Raw genomic sequence first — 7,668 nt, 5'->3', positions numbered from 1 at the left:
TACTCTGTCTCTCTCTCTCTCTCTCTTAAAAATAAACAAACATTAAAAAATAAATAAATAAGGGCACCAGGGTGGCTCAATTGGTTAAGTGTCCGACCTCAGCTCCGGTCATGATTTCACAGTTCGTGGGGTCAAGCCCCATGTCAGGCTCTGTGCTGACAGCTTCGGATTCTGTGTCTCCCTGTCTCACTCTGCCCCTCCCCACTCATGCTCTGTCTCTTTCTCAAGAATAAACAAAAAAAATTTTTTATTTTTTAAAAAAATTTTTTAATGTTTATTTTTTTTTCAACGTTTATTTATTTTTGGGGGGGACAGAGAGAGGCAGAGCATGAACGGGGGAGGGGCAGAGAGAGAGAGACACAGAATCTGAAGCCACTCCAGGCTCTGAGCTGTCAGCACGGAGCCCGACGCAGGGCTCAAACTCACAGACTGTGAGATCATGACTTGTGGCAAAGTTGGATGCTTAACCAACTGAGCCACTAGGTGCCCGATAAACAAACATCTTTTAAAAAAAGATAGAAACTTGGGTGCCCAAATATTTCTTTGTAACCTGACTCACTTTTCAGACACTACCTCCTTTGACCCTCACACAAGACTAAGCAGATATAGCTTTAGTCCTACTCAAATGGGAAAACCTGAGCTTAGAAGAAAACGTATTTTTCTACTTGAAGCGTGGATGCCGGGAGCTGAGTAATCGATCGATCACCTCTGGCTTAGCACACGCACACATGCATCCAGGTAATCGACATCTTCTGTGATTTTTCTCTGCCCTGTGGTTCTCATTTCGTTTCTCCAGCTTCAAGGAGCAGCTCTGAAATCACAGTCCGTGCGAATTTGTTCGTGTTTGCAGAACTTTATTTTGCGTCTTGCAAATGTTAATGCTGTGGAAGTCATTCATCTTTCCACTGCACACTGGGGGTTTATGGACCACTCATATGTCTACAGCACAGTTACTTGCTTCAACACAGTAATCCCCACAGTGTCCTAATAAGGGACAGACACATTGTATCCAAATATCTCTGCTGTGAACAATGCTGAGCTAAATATCATTCTGCAGACGCCCCTATGGACACATGTGAGAATATCTTTAAATTATGTTTACATTTCCAACGGGAAATTGCCCAATCTTTTACTCACGGCCAAATGGAACTTCAGACTCACTGTACCAGTTCCTTCTCCCAGCAATACAAGAAGGTGCCCACACGCCCAAAACCTGAGGTGGCCCAGCCTCCTCATCTTTGCCAGTTTCTTTTCTCTAATGCCTAAAGAGGTTAAGCATCTCATCGCCTGCTCACCTGAGCTTGGAGTTTCCCTTCTGTAAATTAAAATTCCAGCTTAAATTAAATTAAATTCCAGCTTAAAGAAGAATGTTTAAATGTATGCACCATCATGCAGCTGGTGGTTGCCAAAGGAGAGTCTGAACCCAGGTGAGCTCATCTATTCCAGAGTCTAAACTCTCACCCGATAGCCCATCCCACCAAGTGTCAACCGTCCCTCCCTCCCCAGCATCATCCACATTGTTTCCTCCCCTCGGTTATTTCCATCAACAAACACACATGCTCAATCCCCCACTACTTCTCGTACCCCTCACTCCAAACCACCTCTCTGGTTCTCACTACACCTGCTGTTAGCTTTCTACTTTACTTCCTTTTGTCAAAAGTTACTGAAAAAGTTATTGTTCCTACCAGCTTCCAGGGCCTCTCCTTCTCATTCATATCTTTTTAAAAACTATGTCCTATTTATTTTAATTGCATAACTGAAAAAGAGAAATTCATCAAAACCAGGTGGAAACCATAAATCCCCCCTCCAAATGCCCTCTACACCATTCCCCTCCCCAGGAGGAACCCACCCATCCTGTGGCCAAATTGGTTGCAACTTGGTTCCCTCACAAAGAAGCTTCCTTATTCAGTTTCAGTACTTTGAAGGCTTCAACTCTCAGCGACACCTAGAACATTGTACCAAAATGCCATTAGGAATGTCCTCTGTGCCCAAACTGACTCTTATTTCTTGACTTCTCCTTGTATTTTATACCAATGAGCGCTCTTTAAACATTCCTAGACATTGTGTCTGCTCAGTGACCCAAAGCATCCTTACACCTGTTCCAGTGTAAGGAACCCCCTTTGCTTTCCAAGGGTCAGATCATGGGCTTGCCTCACTCAATAAATCATGAGTCCTTGAGACTAAAAACTATATCTTCATAATATGTATATCCCCATCACAGATCCAAGGAAAGAGTTGACTTTTGTCGACATATCTTGAATAGGCAACTGAATGGGTAAATATACAAGGGACCAGGAATCTGTTGAGAGATATTTGATGGGGCCCAGAGTTTCTTGACAGTTGACAAGTTGACTCCAGTCTTAAGTCCTTGGGGAGCTCCAAGGTGATGGCTGATGTTGAGGAACATGAGTAGGACACCCCATGGAGCTGACCTTCTTTAAGGAGCACTTGAACACTGGAGTGTACACAGCCAGTCCTGGCTCTAAACTCAGGACAAGTTGAGGGTGGCATACACACAGGGCTGGCCAGAGGAATCCTCATGGGTGTGGGAGAGTAGCGTGTCCACGTTCCCCCTAAGGGTTTCCTGGTGTAGCTGAGCATAGGTCACCTCCTGAGAGTCTTCCTCTATGGGGACCTGTCAGCATGGAGGTACAAAGTGAAAAGAGAGCACCTGTGGAAGGTTACTGGGGCCGGAGAGTGGGTAGGTAGGGAGAGACTCACCTGCATAGCCATCTGTCTGTCCTTCTCAGGCTGGATGTCCTCTAAGACATCATCTGCAAGGAAAGATGTGGGGGTAAGCCTCCAGAAAGAGCCTTAAAACTACCCAGTCCTATAATATGTATATATGTGTGTGTGTGTGTGTGTGTGTGTGTGTGTGTGTTTACTTATTTCAGAGATGGTTGACTGAAACAGGGAAGGGCAGTGATGTCATGTCCAGTAAGGTGACGCCCCCACCTTGTCTGCTTCCTCCAAGTTGCCTTCTGTCTTCCCCAAACACATCCTTTCCCCACCCCAGCTGTTCCTCCTTCTCACTCCCCCTTACATTGATTTTCTTCCTGGAAATCCATGACTGGGAAGGAGCTGAGAAAGAAAAGATAGAAGTATTAAGACAAGTCTGAGAAATAAGGCGGAAGGTTTTCTACTGGGGGAGTCCAAATTTTCCTACCTCTTATACTTCACCTGGTTCTCGGTCTCACAATCAATGTTCCCTAAGGAGAGTCAGTAATCAGAGTCTTGGTAGGGGATCCACCAAGCCCTCTCAGGTTAACCCTCCCACCATCAGGACATACCATGTTTGACCCGATGCCAACATTGGTAAAAGAGGAAGAGAAGGGAGAGAAGAAGTAAGACAACGATGGCCAAGATCCCAGTCACAATGGGAAGGTGTCCATTTCCAGGAGCAGGTGGATCTAGGAATTAGGAAACAGTAAAGGTCTGTTTTTGAGCTCTTGCTGGATTAATGTATCCATTTAATAAACATTTAACGTTTGCCTTCCCTACATGAGGCAAGTTATTGGATGTTTGGGAAACCATAGTAAACACGCCCAACAGTAGAATCTATGGTCCAGAAGTATTTTTACACATAGAGATAAATTATAGGGCAAAACCATTTATGCCGAATTATATTTTTAAATAAAAGGGTTTCTTTGGGGATAAGCCCTGAAAGATAAGAAACACCTAGATCTCTGAAGTGCAGGGAGAATTGCCTCCAGACAGAGGGAACAGTGTAACGTAGCCCAACTCAGAGGTGAGAAAGAGCCCACACACAGAAGGACGGGAAGAGTGGCTCAGAAGAGTCTGGGGTTAGGTCTAAATGTAACAGTGAACCACAAAGGGACTGACAAGCAGAGAGCTATGTATTTTTTAAATACTGCATTTTCTGTGTGACACATGGATTTAAGGAGCCAGGTGGAAAGATAAGGCATCAGGGAATGTGCTGCAGGGTGTGGCTGTGTTTTAACAAGGGGGTGGTGGGAGTGGTGGGAGAAGGAAGGATATGGGCCTGAGGAGTTCCCGAGGATAGAAATGGTGACAGATGAGGTTTGGTGGTGGAGTATGTGGGCACTGGGAGCAGAAGAGGAGCATCAAATATTCTTGGTGACCTGATCATTGGAGAGGATGAATGGACCTTACTGTGACAGGAAGACCAGTATAAGGAGGAGATTTTGAGATTCGCTGATTAACAGCCTTCCTGAGATGTTTAATAGGCATCTGAGTAGATGTACCATAATCCGTAGGTATGAAACCCAGAGGAGCATTTTTGATGGGAGTGATAAGCTAGCCGCCATCAGCAGATACTGAACAACTAAAATGTATTATTTTCATTCTACGCGGCACCCTGCCTGCAGGCTGGTCATGCACAAACTTCTCCAGTCACCACTACCCCCTTCTCTACTCTATCCCTGCCATTTGTTTCTCAGGTCCCTAACTCCTTGTGTCCATCTGTCCATCCCTAGTTCATGCACCCTCCCACAACTAACCTGTAGTTCCCAGAAGGCACCAGGCAAGCTTGTCTCACACCTGTGTGTCTATCCCCTCTGCTCCCCATGCTCGGACATGATCCCCTCCCTTGAAACCCTGAAAAGTGTCAGCCAGCCAGGAAAGTGATGGCTTACAGAACTCCACCCCCATCCACCAAGACAGCTGAGCTGCCCCTGTCTGCCGCGCCCACAGCCTTGTAGGATCTTGATCATAAGCCCATCTCAGACATTCTTCTGTAAATTTTCTGCATTCTCCATTGTGTTGGTGGCTGATGAGAGACACTCCTATGGTCCCAGAATCTTTTTTGGATGATTCAGGGCTTATGAGAATAGTCTTGGATGAAGAAACCAGTATGGTCCTTCCTTTCCCTTTTCTGTCACTATCGCCTAGTGATGATACTCAGTCACCCACTCACCTGCAGATGGAACTGCCTGAGGAAATGATCAAGGAGGGTGTAAAGGATGACCACATGCCCACACACCCACCACTCACTCTGCTTCTCAAGAACCACCACCCCAGATCACAGAGCACTTTCGTGTAGATGGTTAAAGACCTTTCTTCCCAAGGAAAATCTGCCTATATCTATGCCAAGTTGTCCTAATAAATACTAAGTTTCAGAGTCTCTACATTGAATGGAGTGATCTTAGCAGGGGTCCTCTTATACAGTGCACAGGAAACCCCTTTTCCTCATCCCCAGGAGGTGAGAGGCAACTTCTACCAACTCCACTTTGACCTCAGTCTGTACTTTCCGATTGAGTATGTTCTTCTTTCCAGCTTATCTTATTCAGGCAATGTGGGAGAGATTCCCCACCCCAGACATCACAAGGGACGTCCTTGAGCAGAGCGCAGAGGGCTAACAGTCCAGCCTCTTTCCTCACCTGTAACCAAAAGCTTAACAGGGTTGCTAGGCAGTGACCAGCTGTGAGGGTAGATTTTAGAAGAACCATAGCATCTATAGACACCCCCATGGGCAAGGGTCACAGGAGAGATCAGGAAGGTGTTATGGTCCTGACGTAAAAAATCCTGAGGAGAGACATTCCTTCCATCTTTAGTCAAATTAAAGATTTCATAGTACTGAGATGTTTCACAAAGGAGTGTCACGTTCTCTCCTGAGGTCACATTGGGGTCTGGAAGAGCAGTCAGGGAGGGTGTGTCCTTGTATACGCCTGGAAGAGAAGAGAGCCTCTTAACATTATCAGGGAACCACACACAACACCACCATTCTCTTGTTGGAACTAAAAGAAAGAAGGGAGAAGGTAGGTTGAAATTCAACAATTGTTCCTCTACAGGGATTATGAGGACAAGACAAACACTTTTCCATTTTCCCACAACCAGAGACCAGGCAGTGGCCATATATATGGAGAGGGAGCTTAGTATCTGTCCCCATGACAACAGTCCCCTGGGGACTCCAGCCACCTTCCTGAAGAGATATGGGACCACAGTCAGAACACAGAGATTTAGACCCAGATGGATAAGGTGGGAGGGCAGAGACAGAGGGCAGGGGTCCTATGATAGGGACACGTCGGGCCTAGGGTGGTGGGCAGCAGAGATAGGAGCTAAGGATGTGCCCTTGGGGGTGTCTCTTACCTGTCACCACCAGATCCAATGGGTCACTGCGTCCTGACCAGACTCCTTGCTTCCAGTATATACAGTAGTAAATTCCTGCATTGAAGTATGTCACAGACTGGATGAAAAACGTGGAAACTCCCTGGGATCCATCTGAGGTTCTGTCGTACCGTGAGATGAAAGTTCCTATTCTAAGTAGCTGCCATCTGACTACTCCTGGAGGTCCCCTGCAGCGGATGGTCACAGAACTGCCCTGGGGAATCACAGCCCCGGGCAGTGCCCAGATGGAGGGCTGGGGTAATAATCCTGGAAGACAAACGGGACACGAACCCCAAACATGCTGATGTCAGGAAACACCTTTTCTCCATCCCCAGGAGGCAAGAGACAAGTTCTATCAACTCCAGTTTGACCTCAGTCTGTACTTTCTAATTGATTTAAGTTCTTCTTTCTAGCTTATCTCTTAACTCAGGCAAAAGGTCTGGTGGGCAAAGTATCCCATGAAGGAAACAAAAACTATCTCCTCAAGCAATAAAGACCCTGTATGACTGACCCCAAGGCAGTGATCAACCTGGCCTTTACTGCCCAGCTGCGTGGCCCCACCAACCTCTGCCCCCACTTTCCTTATATAAACCTGGAAGTTTCTCAGTGCCCTGCAGACAGTCTGTGACATGTTAGTCTACTGTCTTCTCAGGGTTGGCCTCCCTGAGATAAATCCGTCCACCATTGCTTATGTCTCTGCCTTTGGAGTCTGTCAGTGGTGAGTGGCTGAACCTGGTCTTTTAGGGACCCCCAGAACCAATATTTGAAAGCCTTGCCTGCTGAAGGTGATTTGTCTCCCAGGACCCCACACTCTTGATTTCTGTCCTACACACAATTCTCAGTCTGGTTTGCTGTTTCTCATCATCTCCAAGCCACTAAACTTTGGGATGCCTCTGGGCTTGGTCCTTCAATCTGTTTTTCCTTTCTGTATGTACTCACTCCTGGGTTGTCCCAACGTGGCTTTCTGTCATCGGTCTATACATAGACATCTATATATCCGTAGATACTCGTGTACTATTCCTGTGTGTCTCACACACACAATATAACCAGTCACCAGAACTCTAGACTGATTTATCCAACTGTGAACTTCTCATGTACACTGGGAATTTTCAACTAGTTGTATCCAAATTAGAGTTCCTGATATATCCCCCAAAGATCCAATCCAACTTAGTCTTCCCCATCAATTTAAGAATAACTGGCATTCCTTGCCATCATTGCTGACTGGTTTCTCGCCACGGCTGGTGTCCTATTTGGAAATGAACGTTGTGGGTCTATGTTCTTACCACCTGCTGTTACCACCCCCGGGGTTGAGAAACCATTATCTCTCATCAGATCACTGCATTTACTTTGTCCCCTTCTTCTACAAAACTCCCCAACTGCCCCCCATGCCCTCGTGCAAACACCAAAGACTGTGATCCTGTTTAATAAGTCCCATTAACTCAGTTCTCCACTCACAGCCCCAACAGCCCCATCTCGTTCTGAGTAACCTCTTGCCCTGCTCTACCAAGCTCTTGGCTCCCTGATCTCACCCCCCGACACACACACACACACACACACACACACACACACACACACACAATA

General features: G+C 46.4%; 1 long non-coding RNA gene across 1 annotated transcript; it reads right to left on the bottom strand.

Annotated features, from left to right (window-relative positions):
• Positions 1-833: 833 nt before the first annotated feature.
• LOC122493749 lies at positions 834-6,416 on the bottom strand. Its single transcript, XR_006300033.1, has 6 exons — positions 6,070-6,416; positions 5,361-5,648; positions 3,167-3,410; positions 3,044-3,081; positions 2,722-2,774; positions 834-2,635 (listed from the first exon to the last, which is right to left on the bottom strand). It is a non-coding gene; the product is annotated as an uncharacterized LOC122493749 (long non-coding RNA).
• Positions 6,417-7,668: the final 1,252 nt, after the last annotated feature.

This window comes from Prionailurus bengalensis, chromosome E2 (genome assembly GCF_016509475.1).
Source record: "Prionailurus bengalensis isolate Pbe53 chromosome E2, Fcat_Pben_1.1_paternal_pri, whole genome shotgun sequence".
Classification (NCBI taxonomy): Eukaryota; Metazoa; Chordata; class Mammalia; order Carnivora; family Felidae; genus Prionailurus; species Prionailurus bengalensis.
Note: the sequence above shows the minus strand (reverse complement) of the source record. Positions and strands in the feature narration are given on the sequence as shown.